General features: G+C 42.3%; 1 long non-coding RNA gene across 1 annotated transcript in view; it reads right to left on the reverse strand.

The window, feature by feature from the left end:
• Positions 1-1,974: 1,974 nt before the first annotated feature.
• LOC150044812 (uncharacterized) overlaps positions 1,975-17,306 on the reverse strand; it is a 39,239-nt gene continuing 23,907 nt past the window's right edge. Inside the window, exons 4-5 of the long non-coding RNA XR_016533049.1 lie at positions 3,608-3,803; positions 1,975-2,246 (exon numbers count right to left, since the gene is read on the reverse strand). This is a non-coding gene — a long non-coding RNA (uncharacterized LOC150044812). The remainder of the gene's footprint in view (positions 2,247-3,607; positions 3,804-17,306) is intronic.

Consider the following 17,306-nt stretch of genomic DNA (forward strand, 5'->3'; position numbering starts at 1 on the left):
AAGTGACCTGGCTTTCCAATGCTATCACACCGAGCCAAATAACGATTCCAAATAGAATCATCCTAAGAGCCAAACAAAGAGTAATATTATTCTTCTATTAGGGATTTCTGACCTCCATCGGGTTTTCTAAGTAGTTGGAGATACAAGAACATGCCTGCTGTGTCTGAGGTTCCAGAATGGAGTTCCTGAGGCTGAAACATGAAGAGTCTAACATTTGATCTCTGATTATCCTCCGCTTCTTGAATTGAATGAGCTATCCTATTGATCAACTGCAGTATGGGGACCCAACATTATCATTTACAAATTTACTGTGGCCTTTCGTAGTCATGGATTCAAAGTAATGGAATGTTCAAAACCTCTTGGCTAATTACAACCTACCTTTAATGATTCAGAATCCTCCCGTGATATGATAGTTTACATCGGTGAGCGTAATTCTCTTCTTGTCTGCAGATTAAGCTGAAAACTCTCAACCATGCCAGAAAAGAAATCTCAGGAATGGGTACAAATGAGTTTACTTTGTGACTTTCACTGTGGTTATAGACGTTCCTTGAAACGAGAATGTGGCAGGTGTATTGTTCTTACCATCAACTTCAATGACAGGAATAAAGTACCACTGCTGTCACCAGGTGCCGAGAAAAGGGAGTTACTAAAACTTTAGTTTGTTTCTTTTGTTTCACTCACTTAAAAACTTCTATCAGAGGCTGAGCCAGTGGCTTATGCCTGTAATTCCAACTGTCACAGAGGCAGAGATCAAGAGAATCTTAGCTATAGGCTAGCCTGGATCAAAACATTAAAGAGAACTCTAGTCACACACAACAAGCCAGAGATGGTGGCTTCATGGCTGTGGTCCCAGCCACACTTGAGGCTGTACTTAGAATGGCTCTCCGAGGCTAGCACCAGGCAAAAACATGAGCACCTATCTGAAAAGGAGCTAAAACAAAAGAGACAGGGTGTAGCTCAAGTGGTAGAGTGTCTGTCTCTCAAATGCAAAGTTGTAGGTTCAACCCCAATATCATTTAAAAAGCAAAAACAAAAATAATCAGAAAGTTACCATTAACTCATTGACTCCTTCCTTCCTTCCTTCTTGTGTTGGTTCTGGAGCTCAGGCCCTCGGCACTATCCCCAAGCTTCTTTTGTTCAAGGCTAGAGCTCTATCACTGGAACCACAGCTTTACTTCCAGCTATTTTTCTAAGTTTACTGAAGATAAAAGTCGCACAAACTTGGCTGCCTGGGGCTGGCTTTGAACTGTGATCCTCAAATCTCAGCTTCCTGAGTAGCTAGGATTACAGCTGTGAGATCACCAGAGCTTAGCCTAAAGGTATTCTCTTAATGGCTGAGTTCTAATCAAATAAAGGCATCTTAAGATGACAAAAATGTCCTGACTCGAGGATATATAGCTAGGAGCTATTCAGCAGTTACATTGTAGGGGTCTCAGATTGGTTGGCAAAAGAAGCTTACTATTACAGGAACTTGGCAAACTTGTTGAAGGATAGCCTGCAATCAGTCTCACTGGAAATAGTTATACTATGGAAATTAACAAACACTCTAAATCAGGGCTTTGAAGTCCCTCGAGTCAGTTTATCAACACAACAGAAGCTAGCCACAAGCTGGCATTCTGCCATCTTTTTGTAATACATGTGATTTGTTTTGAAAATACATTCTCAGTGGATTAGAGATCACTTGAAGTTGTGAGCAACACATGGACACCATAAAATAATCCATGAGCCCTCTTTTTGACCTAGAGTTATTAGATAAAATAGTTTCTGACGCATGCTAATTGTGTCCTGAAAGCTTCATCAACATTTTATAACCAACATAGAGCACAAGAATGATTCTTGGATGTTATTCATTAATATCAGGATAGGAAACATTAGCACATCTACTTATCTTCTCTATACGGCTGTTTTTAAATATCCCACAGGAGCCTGATTTCAAAAAATGACAATATTCTCCATCTCTGTCTGCTTGGCTGGAGACGTCTTTATTTTTTTAACATGAGCAAATACATTATTAAACCATTATAGGGAAGTTTAAGATGATAGAACCTAGCTGGTCTGAGAAGTCATGCTTTTCATCCTAGTTACTCACTCAGGAAGCGGAGATCTGAGGCTCTAGGTCTGATGTTGGACCAGGGGAAAATGTTTGAAAGATTCCATCTCCTATGAATCAGCAAAAGTCAACAATGGAGGTGTGGTTCAAATGGAAGAGCTTCAACTAAGCAAGTGCAAAGGCCTGAGTTCAAACTCTGGTATGGACAAATAAGAAAAGATAATTAACACTCTGCCAATCAGACATAGAAAGACGTCCAATCTACCCCCCTACAGATCACTAAATGGAACATACATTTGCTCTTTTTAAACTTATAATTTAAGATTTTTACTACCATTAAGTAGTTTATGAAGGGATTTTTAGTTCTACATATTTTATGAGTACCATGCCTCTTGATAAATGGCTCCATCTTTCTCCCCATCTCTCTCAACCCACCTCCTGCCCTCAGCTTACCTGGCTCCATTTTCACATATGTAACATTATCATGCCAATATTTGTCCCAGAATCTACTCTAGAAACACATACATAGTTGTTCTACTTTGAAAAATATATTTTCTACATAGTGTTAAAGCTTGGGGGCTTTAACCTTCAAATAGAGTAAAAACTATTGTTTATGCTTACACCATAGCACTGCCAGTGAAATAAAATCATTGTAATATATAATACACACACACACACACACACACACACACACACACACACACACACGCCCTGGAGTTTGAATGATAGGCCAAACCAGTAAATAAATAAATAAATACTACTATTTGAAAAAGAAGGCATTTCCTCTTTAAAAAAACAAAACAACAACAACAACAAAAAAGAAAAACAAGAAATAACAACAGGCCAAAAAAGCCACCCAATGAATAGATAAGAATAACTTGCGAGTAAATATTTTTTAAATTACAATCTCCACCAGCTTCCGATAAATCCTTATTTGAATATTTCCTCAATAGCCAGACTATCCTAAGATAATTCCACTTTTATTTTTCCTTTGTAAATGCTGAAGACTTAGCATACAGCCTGATGTTCTATTAATCCTTTATAATTGAGCGGAATGCCTCAGCTTCACAGAGAGACAGACAGACAGACACAGAGAGACAGACAGTGAGAGAACGGTTGACACACCCATCGTCTTCTTACCAGTTCAGAGAATAAAGCTGGATCTCGGGTGACATTTGGGAAACTAAAACACCCAGCTACAGACTCTGAGACAGACAACAGGAAGTATTGCAGTTTGCTTTAAGACACCTACAGATAGCTGGGTTGAGTCCAGGGCTGGGTGATCTGATGGGAGGGGAGGAGACCACTTGAGCTTTGAGGTAGGCAGGTATCCTGGCCAATCCAAAGCTCTGAGGGGCTGGGATACAGCCACCTACTCTCCACAGCAACAGGAGCAAACAGAGGTGGGGAGATTGGGAGAGAGTGGACCTATCTGAACTCAAGATGCTTAGAACTAGTTACAAAGAGACCAAGCTAGAAAGCCAGGGAACCTAGAGACCTGTTTCTCCGGTGATTGATTTGCTTGCCCTGTTCTATCTGAAGCCCAGGTTCTCTTACAGAGTTGCTACAGGGGGAGTCGGTTTGGCTTAACCAGCCTGATGCATTCCTTTGGCTCGACCGTCTTCCCTTCATTTCCAGATCCGAGGGCAGACAGGAGAACCCAGATGCCTGGGTTCAAATCCTGGCTGTGACAGTAATCCGCTGTGTGACCTTGGGCAGGTCACCTCATCTTTCTGGGGTCCAGATTCCATGTCTACAAAACAAAGAACATGAGCACTAGAAAGCTGTCTATGTGAGTTTTAAACAAGTTAATATATTACCCATCAAGCTCTAAGGGCAAGATCCCACACTTAGAAATTTCCACAATGAATGATAATCAGGAACAGTATTTATTAATCATGAAAATCAATATCACTGTTATGTTTTGTTTTATGGATTTTTTTTTAGTCACAGGCTTGTAGGCACTGTCTCTGAGCTCTTCTGCTCAAGGTTAGTGCTCTACCACTTTGAACCATAGCTCCACTTCTGGTTTTCTGCTGGTTCACTGGAGATCTGAGTCTCATGGACTTTTCCTGCCTGGTCTGGCTTTGAACCTTGATCCTCAGATCACAGCTAGGACTACAGATATGAGCCACTGTGCCTCGTGGTGTTACTTTTTTAGAGTGCAAAATTTCCACATTAGGAAATTTGTCAGGCCTTTAAAAATTATTATTCGTTTTCTTAATTAAATAAGGCAGCTAAGATTTTATCATCAGTTGCGAGGGATTTCATTACACACACGGATATGGATTCATGTTACAGAAAAGATGAATCAATATTATGAGAGTTATGAAGTCAATGAAAATAAAAAGAAGCCTGGATTGTTAAGAGCAGGTAAGCATATTAATTATCCTCAAATCCTGTGTCATCTGGGAAATTAAGTCCCTGGGATTTGTTTCTTAATATTAGAAGACAGAAACTCAGACCAAGCGATTGCCTCTTGCACAGGTGAGGAGTCTTAGTCCAGGATCAAACAATACCTGGCAGATTGAGTTTAGAGTAGACTTCTTTCTCCTCTGGAAGCTCACAGGTTCTCCTACATACCTTTGCCTTGGCATAAATGAACAGCACTTGCACCCAAAATCATTCAGAAAAATGAAGCTTAAACAAACACAATATGTTATACTGGTCTTTGAACTCCTCTTTAATAAGAAGATTTCATTAGTAGGGTTTTTTTTTCTTTCAAATTTTATTCACTATAAAATTAATTTGTATTCCTTACATGCATACCAACGCTTGACAGAAAATGTACCCGAGGTAATGGCACATGCACACAGATTTAAAAAAAAAAAAGGAGACAGCCTGAATACAAACATACTCTGGCTCAAATTGAAAGAATGTCTTAGAAATTAATCTTATGTGCTTCCCTGTCATTTTTTAAAAAAAATCTACTGGAGCTGTCAATTCATAATGGCATAAAAGAAGAAAGAAAAAACATTCTTGCACTGGCTGCTTATTAAAAATGATGAGAAAGACTTTACTCATTATAATGAGCAAGAGAGATTGAACTCAACCCTAAATATAACCCAGACAAGTAAGGATTCCTACCCAACAGTCAAGGGGAGTGAAAAGATTAAAAAAACAACAACAGCTACTAAAAAGAAGTTGCTACTTCATCTCACCTCAGTTGGAATGGCCATCACTACACAACCAATGAATGCTGACCAGGATGTGGGAAAAATGAACCCAATGACACTGTTATTGGGAAAGCAGACTAATACAATAACTATGGAAGACAATATAAAGAATCCTCCAAAAGCTGAAGATAGAACTACCCTGTCATCCAGTCATACCACTCTTGGGCATTTATCCAAAGATCACCAAAGGTTCCAGATCTGAATACAATAAAGACACTTGCACAACCATGTTCACTGCTGCATTGTTCTCCACAGCCAAGTGATGGAAATAGCCCAGAATGCCCTAGGGCAGATGAATGGATCACGAAAACAATAGACAGTAGAATTTGGCCCCTCCATCAGAAAAAAGATAATATATCCTTGACATATAAATGGATGAACCTGGGAAAAATTAGGTTAAGTGAAGTAAGTGAGATTCAAAAAAAGCCCATGTTTCTTTCTTAGTTGTGGAAATTAGATCTAAATTATAAACATACATGTATAGGAAGGCAATGTAAACAGATTCTCCATATTGGGGAGAGGAGATCCTAAAGATGGATTGTCTCCCCTTCTCTTTTCTGCAAAGTGTAAATTCTAGAATGTTCCCTCGTCCTACAGTTCTGGGGTATACTGGTGGGAAGGGCCCTGGAAGGCTCTGGGGACAACGTAATCTCAAAAGGAAGTGAAGTCAGATGATCTGCCTGGCCTACGAACAGGAAATAGCAACCATCTGGAATAGAGAAACTCATGGAGTCAGGGTTCCAGGGGTGATGTTGTATTTTCCTGTAATCCAAAGTGAGGATTTCTTTTGTGTCTTCTCAGACCAGTTGATGATCTTTGAGTTCCAACACACACACACACACACACACACACCCGAAACACAAGACAGAAATTAATTTTCATGGTCAATTCATTGCCGACATGGTGTAATTTGATCTTGGGGAAGCCGATCTCTACCTGATGAGCTCAGCAGTGAGGAAATCACAGCTTTCGAGTAGACCCAAGCTACCATGTTCAGAAATTCATAGAATGCAAACTGCTGGGACAAGGCAGTACACAGATCAGTCAAGCACATGAGGCCATTGTGTCTCATGTAAAGTCAGACTGAATATATTCCATCTGGGCTGTCACAGAAGCCATGCCCTTTCTGCAGCCTTCTTATCCTGATAGCCAAAGTTGTTCAGAACCCCATATAGGCTAAGACACAGCCTGGTGATGTGACCACTCAGAGCAATAAATAATACAAATCTTATGTCACGCACACATACACACACTCACAGACATACATACGCATGCCTATGAACAGTATTATTTAAAATGTTAGGCAACTGGCTTTTTCTCATCACTGCATAAGTAGGATATTTTCTCATGCTATTAAGCACTTCATTATTTTATGGATTTGAATCACTCTTTTAGACAAAAGTATAACACAGTGGAACTGTTTCTTTTTGTTAGAAATGGGATTCATTCCACCATGTCTGTGATTCTTTAAAAACAAACAAACAAGCATCACTACAATGGATGTTCTGGAGCCATAATCTTTCTCTGAGGATTTTTCTGAAGGTAAATTCGAAGAGGTAATGCACCTTCTGGATCAAAAGAAGTGTCATTTTGCACAAATTTTGGAACAGACTTCTCAAGTTCTTGGAGGTATTCTCACAGACACCTGTCTTGGGGGAGAGTAAGTATCTTTCTCCAATAGTGAGTGAGATGGATTCATAAATCTATTTGCATTTTATTTTTGGTCATGGGGCTTGCACTTTGGGCCTGGGCACTGTCCCTGAGCTCTTCAGCTCAAGGCTAATGTTCTACTACTTGAGCCATAATGACACTTGTGGTTTTCTGGTGGTTCATTGAAGAGTCTCACAGACTTTGGATTCAGGAATATTTGGGGGATCCATAAAACCATGAGCAACAGGCACTGGACCCTGGCCAGAATTGTAGATTCTTGTCATATATATATATATTTTTTTTTTTCTGATTCAATACTGCTAAATATATTGACAAGGAACTAAAACAATAGAACTGCAGGGCTGGCCGCTCATACAACAGCTCTGAAGAAACCAAGACTGCAGGCACTTGGAACCACTGACCACGAGGGGGCAGCAGAGAGCCACAGAAAGCTGTCAGGATGCTTGGAACTAAGTGGTTACCATTTGAAATCATTTTCTTTCTTTCCTTCCTTCTTTGTGATACTTTTATTATCTTTAAGTAGCTGCCATCCAACAAAGCAGTTTGTCAATACTACACATCTTGATCCACATCGCCGCTTTTTAATATTCTGACTCGCTCCTCCCCTCACAGTTCTTAATTTTGCAGGATACAAATTGAATTTATTTATTTATTTTGGGGCCATCTAACAGAGCAGTTTATGCACACAATGCATCTTGATCTGTGTTATCCCTGCAACATTCCCAACCCCCCCCCCCACACACACATTTCTACCTTCCCATTTTTCTTCATTTTGGTAGCAGATATGATGAATTTGTGACCAAACTCAGATTGCATGATTTCCACATTCCAGTGGTAGCTAGAATATGCCTATAAATCTGTAACTACACAGATGTGAATTACAAGAGACTCTATGGAGAGCTCATAGAGTATAATTCTTCAGAGAGATGAAGTCAAACCCCATCAAAATAAATACCAGGATATGGGTACCTGCAAGAAAAGGAGTGAGACTTTGTGGAGAAAGGGAGACAAATGAGGAGGGAAAGTGGGAGAGAATGCATTTCTTATTGAATGGGCTTCAGGTCTCAGAAATCCAGCTCAGAGTTACTGGTCTGGAAGGCTAGTTTCATTTTATTTTATTTGGTTGGTCCTGGAGCTTAAACACAGGGCCTGGGCACCATCCCTGAGCTCTGTCGATCAAGGCTAGCGCTTTACCACTTTGAGCCACAGCTCCATTTGCAGTTTTCTGGTGGTTCACTGGAGAGAAGAGTCTCAGGGATTTTCCTGTCTAGGATAACTGAACTTCGATCCTCAGATCTCAGCCTCCTGGATAGCTAGGATTACAGGTGTGAGTCACCAGCACCGACTTTCATTTATTTTGATTTTTTTTTAATATTTTGCTAGTCCTGGGCCTTCAACTCAGGGCCTGTTTCTGGTCTCCTTTTGCTCGTCTAGCTCTCTACTACTTGCGCTACAGCGCCACTTGTGGCTTTTTCTGTAATTAATGAGAGAGAACAGTCTCCTGGACTTTCCTGCTTAGCTTTGAGATGTGGTTCTCAGATGTCAGCCTCCTGAGTAGTTAGGATATACTTATGTTATATATATATATACTATATATAACATATATTAAATATTAAAGTATTGCCTGTGTTATATTACTTATGTTATATCATAACATTGAAATCTTGTATATATGATATATACACATTATATATTATATTTATGTGTGTGAGATGATTGCATATATTTTAGGGGAGTATTTCACTCTAGAAAGCCCACTCTTGTCCCTGGGCTAAAATCCCTGCCTTGCATTTAAGTTATCCATCTTTGATTTAGCCCCCAGAGGCTCATCTCTTCATCTTCTTTCCTGCTGCTACTCCATTTTCTCTCCACAATAATTTTCCAGTCCTCTAGGGCTTGCCTGTCTCCACCTCCTCATTAACTGACATAGCCCAGTCACCCTGTACCACCCCCATTATCTGCTAAAGAATCAACATAATTAGCTCTAGAATTTCAAGTACACATTGGCGGGACTAGGAGAATTTACAAACCAGTTCCAAGGAATGTGCTTCCCTAAAGCTGGGTGTACTGGTGGTTCACGCCTGTCACACTAGCTACTCAGGGGACTGAGATCTAAGGATCTTGGTTCAAAGCCAGCCCAGGCAGGAAAATCTTACCTCCAATTAATGACAGAAAAATCCAGACGTGATGCTGTAGCTCAAATGATAGAGGGATAGCCTTGAACAAAAGGAGCTCAACAATCAGCATCAAGGGCTAGAGTTCAAGGGCCAGGACTGGCAATAATAATAATAATAATAATAATAATTCCCTCACATCAATTTCTATTCCTCTGACTCCACTTTCCATGCATCCTTTCCATCCACTGAGTTTATAATCACCTATCAGTTCAGGATCCTAATTCCAGTACAGGGTCATCTGGATACTGTAATGATATCTTACCAGCTGCAAACTCAAAACATAGCCTTCCAAAACTCACACATTGAGTTGTAGCCCTTTTGTACAACCAGAAACATATTTTTTTTAAAAATGAGCAAGAAAATAAGAAAGCAGATTATGAATAGGTAAATAAGAAAAAGGATGAATGAATGAATGTGAGACCCCCTCTTTCTCTTCATTAACAGATAGACCAGCTAGTAACTAAATGCACAGGCATATAGACAAAGCCCTAAAGGACAAGTTCTTGTTAATGACTGTCTTTCACACACTGGCAAGTGTTCCTTCCCGTCATCCATCCATCCAAAACTAAATAAATACATAAGCAAAGAACTTGAGATTCCCTAAAGCTTCATTAGGCAGAGCCAGAGAGCCATTCAGGCCTGATGTGTCGAGCACCAACTGCTCGAATCCCATTTGTCCTGATCTTATGGCCAGGAACAGCTATCATCAAGAAAGCAGCCAGGAAAATTAATCAGGACCTGGAGAGTTTTAATAAAATGTTATTGCAAGTCAAGAAGAACAGGAGGTACTTGCAGGCTTCGAGCTCCTGTTTTAATTGCATGGCTCAGATCTATGCATGCAAGGCACACTCCATTCAACACCCCCCCACACACCACCCCTTGTTTATCACTGTCAGGTTCCTTCGCCTACAGCAAACCCTCAGCTTTGCTCTCCTGTCCCTGCCTGTCCAGCACCTGCTCAGACCTCTGCCCTCTAGGGAAAAAGCCCCCAGACTGGTTGTATATTTCTGGCACATTCTGCTCAGTAATAGGAAGCAGGCAATTTGGCTTTGAATTCCAGTGTCTGCCATTAACTTACTAGGACATCTTGGTCAAATCTATGCTCTTCACCAAGTCTCAGTTTCTCATCTGGAAAATGGGTGCATTGAGAGAGACAGACAGACAGACAGACAGACAGACAGACAGACAGACAGACAGACAAAATGAGAATATTGCTGGGTGCTGGTGACTCATGCCTGCCATCCTAGTACTCAGGAGACTGAAATCTGAGGATCTCAGTTCAAAGCCAGCTGAAGCAGGATATGTGATTCTTATCTCCAATAAACTGCTCAGAAAAAAAAAATCCAGAAGTGGTACAGTGGCTCAAGTGGTAGCCTTGAGCAAAACAGCTCAGGGACAGTTCTCAGGCCCTGAGTTCAAGTTCCAGAACTGCCCCCCCACACACACACTGTCCTAAGACTTGAACTCAGGGCCTTGTGCTCTTGCTTGCTTTTATTTGGATCAAGTTTGGCACCCTACCACTTGAACCACACCTCCACTCATGTTTCCTGATTCAATAAAAGGGTTTTAATAGCCATTCATGAAAAGATCTTACCTAGCACTAGAAAAAGAGCCAGGTGATCTTTTTTTGTTGTGGTCTCCTCACTCCCAAGTAATGAGTGAATTTTACTGGCAACTTTCTAAAATGACCAGCTTTTCCTCTGAATTTTTCTCGTCATCCTTCCACAGAGCTCAGCGTTTTATTTAGTTACTTTTGGTGCTAGCCCTGGGACTTGAACTCATGGCCTATTCCTGAGCTTTTTCACTTTAGGCTACTACAGCCACAGCTTAATTTATGACTTTATTTTGATGGCTCATGGGAGATGAGAGTCTCACAGACTTTGCTTTCTGGGTTGGCTTTGAACTATGATCCTCAGATCTCAGCCACCTGAGCAGCTAGGATGTTTCTGTACCTAGCTGGCTGGACTGGTTGCTGGTTTGCATAATGTCTTGTTCTAACCAAAGCTGCTTCATTCATAATAAGGAATCCAAAGCTGAGAACTCTTCACTAGATTGCTAAGTATGTGCATCAATTAAATGATAGCCTTGAGTCACACTGCTGTTTATAAGTGTTGCTCTTTCATGACTTTATAATACTCCTTAGCACCACAAAAGCTCCACAACTCATCAATGGACACAGAATAAAATGAGAATTAATCTTGGTAGGTAAGAAAGTAGTACCCTCTACCAAAAAGCCAGCTCAGCTTCTTAGTGATAGACGGTAAAATATTGCAAACACAGGCTTGAGATGAAATATTTTAGAAAGAGCCAACATCATGATTTTTTCCTCTTCTTTTTTGTTTTTTTTAATTTGCTTTTATTAATATTCTAGATTCCATTGCATGGGGAAAATAAATCGACAATGTCAGCATTTTCTCCTCACAGCTGGATCCCAGGTTGGCAATGTTTTTCTCCATAAAAAAAAAACTACAATCCCATAAAATTTAAGGTTATTAAGTTGCAGCTGAATAATTCAGGAGAAAATTATGAAACATGGATGGTGGAATATGAGGAAATTCCAAATAAAAGAAACCATTTGGGGGGGTCACCTCTTCGGGAAACTTGGGTAGTTCCACTTAGCTGTTCCCTGTGTCGTCATTTTCCCTGCCCTTAGCTGCTACCTCAGATAATCAGAGATGGCAGATGTCCCTTCAGATTTGCCTAAAGGACACCTCAGAACTTGGGCACTGGGGTAGCTCACAACCATAATCCTAGCTGAGCATTCCCAGCTCAGATCCTGAAATGTGAGGCTCTCAGTTCAAAACCAGCCCAGGCAGGAAAATTCCTGAGACTCTTATCTCCAATGAAGCACTGTGGCTCAAAGTGGTAAAGTGCTAGCCTTGAGCTGAAGTGCTCAGGGACAGTGCCCAAGCCCTGAGTTCAAGCCCCAGTACACATACACACACACACACACACACACACACACACACACACACACACACACACCACCCCTCACCTTTGATTAGGAAACTGAGGTCCAAGAAGAAACAGGTCTTATCCAATTCATGTTAAAGTCAGAGATCAAGCCTAAGTCTTACACTACCGCACTGAAATATTATTATTAATTATTATTATTATTATTTCAGGGCTTGAATTCAGGGCCTGGGCACTGTCCCTGGGCTCTTCAGCTCATGGATAACACTCTCCCACTTTAAGCCACAGTCCAGTTCTAGTTTTCTGGTGGTTAGTTAGAGATATGCATCTCATGGACTTTCCTGTCCGGATTGGTTTTAAGCCTGGATCCTCAAATCTCAGCCTCCTGAGTAACTAGGATTACAGGGGTGAGCCATGGGCCCCCAGCTCTGGAATCTTATGCATAGTGGAATAAATTAAGACACAAAGTCACTCCAATAAGCAGCGCTCAGAACAAGGCCCAAAGCCAGGCTTTGTCCCCAGTGCTTTTTCATCCTCAAGTGAAGAGGACATGTTCTGAGTTTTCTCAGCTGGGTTGGGCTATGAGCCCCAATCTCTGACAGTAAGGAGGAGAGTCTTAAGCTGTGCTTGGATGAATCTTCTAAAGTACAGGCATTTAGCAGTGAAAAGCTTCATCCTGTCATAGTCACGGTATGGCTATACAGTGTTCCCTGATCACACACACACACACACACACACACACACACACACACACACACACACACACACGCCTGACCTCCAGAGTCATCTGATTCATTAAACCAGGCCACTAAGGCACACTCTTTACAACCCAAGAGAGAAATGACAAGGAAGTTCAAACACATCCAAAGCAGCCTTGACTTCCACAGCAGGGATGTTGTAAACCTCAGAAAACAACGACATCACAAAAGCCACCAGTGTCACTTGATCATATTCTGTAATACTCAGTTCACCAAGAGCCAACACCTGAAAAAAAATAAGTCACCAATCATCCATCAGCATAACCTGTCTGTGGAGGGCAGAGTATACACACTCTGCTGTGTGGTTAGCCCTGGGGAAAGAAAGAGAGACAGAAGGGAAGAAATCGAGACAGACAGACAGACAGATGGACGGACGGAAGGAAAGAAAAAGACAAGGGAAGAAAGACAAAGGAAGAGCGACAGAAAGGAAGAGAGGGAGGAAGGAAGGAAGGAAGGAAGGAAGGAAGGAAGGAAGGAAGGAAGGAAGGAAGGAAGGAAGGAAGGAAAGAAGGAAGGAAGGAAGGAAAGAGTAAAGGAAAAAGGAAAAGGCTTATCATTGGAAAAGAACCAGGAGCAGCAGACACGTCATTGAAATCTGGATGCTCCGTTCACATCCCTGGAGGAGACCTGAGACTTCAGTGGTATTGAACGGTTCCTCTAGGAGTCCTGCTTCTCATGGATTTGGCACCCTGATGTGTTGCCAGCCTTCCATTCTTCCTGGCATTCTTCTTCTCCCGGGTCTCCCTGCCGTGACAGAGAGTATCTAGACCCCCCAGCCAATGGTGTAGACGTGAAAGCGCATCATCTCCCGTGCTCCTGACTTTCAATTACACGAGGATAATGTACTTAAAAATCTGTCTTGTATTTGGAAAGCGAAATCCAGCCGTGTGGTAATTTCATTGCTCTGTCAATTTGCAAAGAAGATTCTATTTAAACTCAGCCATTGGCCCACTGCCACAGTCCCAAGCCAGCAGCAAGCCTGTGTCTCCGGGGACAAGTTTATACTAGCTAAACCCCTGGGTGCATGACACAGCTGGCAGGAAATCTCCCTGCCTCCCTTCTAGAACCTTCTGGGATTTTGCAGGAGTTTCCTTAAGGAATAAAACCCAGAATTAAAGACAAAAGGATTGATTTGGGGGGTTTTTTTGGTTTATTTGTTTTGCTTTACACTTTCCAGCTGTTTTGCATCTGGCTGAAAATACATAATGACTCCAGTCCTACTTTTTGTCTACTTAGGAATTCATTCAGACCTCAGGAACCTTCCTTTGCTACAACCTGACATTGGAGAGAAAGTGAGCAAGAGAGAAATTAGGCAGGGGAACAACTATCCCTTACATGGTATCCCTGATGCAATCCTGAGTTTGTCCATTGGCAGAGGTGACACGTTTAATCCACTGAAGATAGATTGTTCGTCCATTGTCTTGCCATTCTAACCTACTGCCTATGTTTGTGAAAAATCAAGAAGGCTTAAGCTGGGTGCTCGAGGCTCACATCTGTAATCCTAGCTACTCACGAGGCTGAAATGTGAGGACTGGAGTTCCAAGATAGCTTGAGCAGGAAAGTCTGCAAGAATCTTACTTCCAATTCATCAATTAAAAAAAAAAAGCCAGAAGTGGAGAAGTGACTCAAGTGATAGAACACTAGCACTGAGCAAAAGCACACACACAAAAAAAAAACAAACCCAAAACTATGGGCTAACATCCATGCCCTGAGTTCTAGCATGGGGACCAGTACTAAATAAATAAATAAATAAATAGTAGGCTAAAGTGCAAGGAGCACCAAAAAGCATTACCTGAGCTACTCACTTCCTTCCTAAAATTCGATTGCTCTCAAGAATTCCTGCAGCCTCATTCTTTCCAAGTGTAAAAAAGCAAAACGAACAAAAAACTTCTCCAACTTGAACAAGGGCTAGAATCCATCAGACAGCTTCCAAACAAAATGGCGGCCTTCGACCCAGCCCAAGGGACAAAACCACCCCCAATGGGTCACTTGACAGTGTCGCTCAAATGGAAAAGCACAAGGCTGTAATGGTTTTTCAGAATCAATACCCCATCCATCCATTCACCATTCAAGACAGGAATTCTCTAACTTCACTATGTATGAGATGAGCAGGGTTTTAAATACTGTATTTCTGCTGGGTACTGATGGCTCCTGCCTGGCAGCTCAGAAGGCTGAGAGCTGAGGATCACGGTTTGAAGCCAGCCCAGACAGGAAATGTCCACAAGACTCTTCTTGTCAATAAGCTTAAGCACTAGCTACAAAAGCTCAGGACAGTGCCAAGGGCCTGAGTTCAAGCCTGGGGACCAACACCAAATAAATAAGTGGTATAACGTAATGGAACACATTTCTTTATTATTTTTTTTCTGCCAGTCTTATGGCTTGAATTCAGGGCCTGGGCATTGTGCTTGGGCTTTTGCAAGGCTAGAGCTCTACCACTTGAGCCACAGCTCCATTTCCAGCTTTTTCTGTGTATGTGGTACCAAGGAATTGATCCCAGGGCTTCATGCATGCTAGGCAAGCACTCTACCACTAGGCCACATTCCTGGCCCCTCTTTATTATTTTTTTTAATGAACTAGCATTACAAAGGACTTTGCCTATGAACACAATGCATCTTGACCAACATCATCTCTTCCATCATTCAGAAACAAAATTTCTGGAATGAGTGTCTGGAGATTTCCAGTTCCGTGTGGCTGAAGACAGAGCCTGGGAATCTGTATTTTAACCCATCCTTAGGCCCTGGGAAGGATGCTGCTTTAAAGATGTCAGCCATAGCTGTGTTTCTCAGCCTCATCTCAGGAGCCAATCAGCTCTCAGCCTCAAGGCTCACAGCAAGGAGGGGGCATGGGTAAGGCAGAGCCACCCAACCAGGAGAAGTCAGCTCACCGCCGCCAGGCCTATGGCAGGGCTGACAGATGGGCAGGGGGGAGGATCTTACTGTCACTGTGGAGGGAGGCAGAGACAGGCCTGAGATGGATGGTCCCCACCGCGGCTGAAATCCACCAACAGCAGGGCTTCCTGTGCCATCGGCAGTGATGCCACAGGCTCGCCATCCAGTCACCACCACCACCCTCTCCCCTTAGAGGATTGCCTAAAATTGATTTCCAGCCACAGAAATAACACTGCCTACTATCTCTTTCTGGATGGGTCCTATAGGCAGGGAGACAAAGCTCTCCGCAAACCCAGACTGTAATTTAGCATTCATTTGCATTTTTAAATTAGTTAGGCTGTGGACCGTTACAAAGCAATGACAGAGAAGTTTGATAATAATTAGTCTTGGGAGGAGGAGGAGGAGGAGGAGAAGGAGCAGGAGGAGGAGGAGGAGGAGGAGGAGGGAGGGAGGCAGGGAATGGCTCTGTCTGGCAGTCTCATCAGATGTGGGGAGGTGTGGGGAGGGAAACCCCACAATTCAGCATCTCAGATCATCAGATCTTATGATGTTTTCTGGGTCCCTACCAACCCAATGGACCCAGAAACCGTGTTGAAACATGGGAGCTCCTATATCCCCTCTTCCTAAACTAATTCACTAACTTCTCCCTTCTCCCCCTCCAGGCTTTGCCGGGTTAGCAATTCCATCCACTGGAGGAATGCCAACTGGTTTTCCTCCGTGTGCGTGCTTCAGAACTGAGTTCCCACTCCACTTTGCACACACACAACCCCAGGCGGTGTCAACGCCCGTGATGTGATTTGCTCAAACTAACTGATATTGGCTCAGCACTTTGGAGTGTGGGAACAACATTCCCATCCGTTATCTCACACGTAGGCTCTCATTGTTCTTGAGAGGGGAGGACTTGGGTCAGAGCCAAAGAGATGACATGCAAGACCAGGTAGTCACCCAGAGTCACAGAGTGAGCTGGTGGCCCAGCTGAGACTAGAATGAAAGCTCCCAACTTCCAATGCATTCTTATTATTATTATCATCATCATCATCATCATCATCATCATCATCATCATCATCATGCCAGTCCTGGGTTTGAGCTCAGGGCCTGGGAACTGTCCTGGAGATTTCTCAAGGCTAACACTCTATCACTTGAGTCACAGCACCCCTTTTGGCTTTTTCTGTGGATGTGGTACCAGGGAATCGAACCCAGGGCTTTGTGCATGCTAGGCAAGCACTCTACCACTAGGCCATACTCCCAGCCCCTGTGATGCATGGTTATATAAAGAGATATGGAGGTCAGCTTTTTCCCCCTTTTTTTTTAAAAAAAATATTAGTAGTTTGTACAAAGGTCTCAAATCAACAAACCTAAGTTGGTGAGTGCAACACGTCTTGATCTGTTTCACCCCCTTTTTTTAATCATTCTTATCCCCCCTCCACTTCACTAGCTCCCGTGCCATCTTTTTTTATGGATATAAAAGCTGGGTGACAGGGGCTCACATCTGTCATCCTAGCTACTCAGGAGGCTGAGATCCGAGGATCATGATTTAAAGTCCGGGCAGGAAAGTGTGTGAGACTCTTAATGAATCTGCATGATGTCTGAAGTAGAGTGCTGTGGCTCAAGTGCGAGAGTCTCCTGTACCAGTCTGCCCAGGCTGGCTTAGAATTACAGATGTAAGCCCCCAG

The sequence above is a fragment of the Megascapheus bottae genome, chromosome 29 (genome assembly GCF_031878675.1).
Source record: "Megascapheus bottae isolate mThoBot1 chromosome 29, mThoBot2.hap1, whole genome shotgun sequence".
NCBI classification, from domain to species: domain Eukaryota; kingdom Metazoa; phylum Chordata; class Mammalia; order Rodentia; family Geomyidae; genus Megascapheus; species Megascapheus bottae.